The sequence below is a fragment of the Sinocyclocheilus grahami genome, unplaced genomic scaffold (assembly GCF_001515645.1).
Source record: "Sinocyclocheilus grahami isolate Dianchi unplaced genomic scaffold, SAMN03320097.WGS_v1.1 scaffold939.1, whole genome shotgun sequence".
Taxonomy (NCBI): domain Eukaryota; kingdom Metazoa; phylum Chordata; class Actinopteri; order Cypriniformes; family Cyprinidae; genus Sinocyclocheilus; species Sinocyclocheilus grahami.
Genome location: NW_015506118.1, coordinates 160,965 through 162,831, shown reverse-complemented (window position 1 = coordinate 162,831; position 1,867 = coordinate 160,965). Strand labels below are relative to the sequence as shown.

General features: G+C 33.7%; 1 protein-coding gene across 1 annotated transcript in view; it reads left to right on the top strand.

Moving 5' to 3' along the window:
* The window catches only part of LOC107564474 (cingulin-like), a gene marked incomplete at its 5' end in the record, with an annotated part of 7,700 nt that overhangs the window by 4,509 nt on the left and 1,324 nt on the right, over positions 1 to 1,867 (top strand). The gene's annotated exons all lie outside the window — the stretch shown is intronic.

The following is a 1,867-nucleotide window of genomic DNA, read 5'->3' as shown; positions in this document are numbered from 1 at the left end:
TGTGTGTGTGTGTGTGTGTGTGTGTGTGTCTGTGTCTCTCTCTGTGTGTGTGTGTCTGTGCGTGTGCGTGTGTGTGTGTATATGTCCTATGTGTGTCTGTTGTTATGGTTTTAAATCTATATTTAACCTCAGAATGATCTCAAAGTAAGTGAAAAGATTTTGTAGTGGCTGTGCTTTAAAACTAAATTATTATAATCTTAATTCAAGGGACAAAGAATTTGTGACAAAGTGACCGTAATAATCTGTGTTGAATACTACTGTGAGGTTAACCCTGCCTGCTTTAAATGTTTGAAAATTGAAAACATTAGAAATTTAGAAAAGTAATCAAATGTAATCAGTTACATTACTTTAATAGAGTAATTGAAATAGTTGCACTACTTATTACATTTTAGACAGGGTAACTTGTAATCTGTAACCTATTAGATTTCCAAAGTAACTTTCCCAACACTGGTTACTCATGAGTGTATCTGCTGTAATGATGCTGATGCTGATGCTGATGCTGATGGTGTGTTCAGCTGCGGGATCTGCGCAGAGAGATGGAGGAGCTGCAGAATAACAGAGTGGAGGTGGACTCAATCACCAGAGCCGAGATTAAAGCCAAAGAACTGGAGAACACACTGCGCACCGAGGAGAGGTCAGACACACACACTTCATCTGTATAATATCTAATAATGCTTCATCTAATAACAGTTTGCAGTAAGTCTGAATGATGGGTTGGCTGTGATTCTCCTCAGGAATAAAGTGGTGATGAACAACAGCATCAGCAAACTGGAGAAGAAGATCCACGAGCTGATGGAGCAGATGGAGGAGGAGCACAAGATCTCCACCGAACAGAGAGAGCTGGTATGATGACGATCACACATCCACACCAGCAGAGGGAGACACAACATCACATCACACACTCGTCAAACGAATTAAGAGTGAAAAACTGGAAAATAATGAATTTGAGAATTCAACAAAAAAACTAAACCGAACTCTTTCACTCGCGTATAATTACTGCACGTTGAAACGTTCTGAAATATCTCTTATTTAAAGATGGAAATAAATAGAAATTAATATTTTCAATCCCAGATTTTCAATGTGATCTCAGTTGTAAATTTCCTACCGTAAATATATCAAAACTTAATTTTTGATTAGTAATATGCATTGCTAAGAACTTCATTTGGACAACTTTAAAGATGATTTTCTCAGTATTTTAATATTATTTTCAAATATTGTTCTATCCTAACAAAGCATACATCAATGGAGAGCTTATTTATTCAGCTTTCAGAAGATGTATAAATCTCAATTTCGAAAAATTGACCCTTATGACTGGTTTTGAGGTCCAGGGTCACACATGTTAAAAAAAAAAAACACTTAACAGTAGTGAGAATTACTGAGAATGAAAAATAAAGGGAATTTTTTGGAATTTGTAATGAAAATAATGTCAATGGATTTGAATTTATGGTGAAATATGAACTTTTTCATGATAGTCACCAATTTAAAAAAAAGGCATAGCAGAAGGTGATTTGTATTAATTTGCTTATACAAGAGCACGTCCAGGTCAAATTTCACCCCAAAAAGACCAAAATAATCATATTTTTTTCATTAAGAAAACTGAAAAAAAAATATTTTAAGAAAAAAAAAATTACATAAGAGTTTGGCGTTAAAATATATATTTTTTTGTAAACATGAAAATGATTTTTAATGCAAAACATCTTAATGGTTCTGAATTTAGGGTGAAATATGGCTGGATATTTTTTTTTATATTTCACCCCAAACTCAGGACCGGCATGTGTTTGCAATGCAACAATTTCAACATTTAATGATAAAAAACCTCGAAATTTTCATTACTGCAACTAAAAATAAAATAAAATACTGCATCACA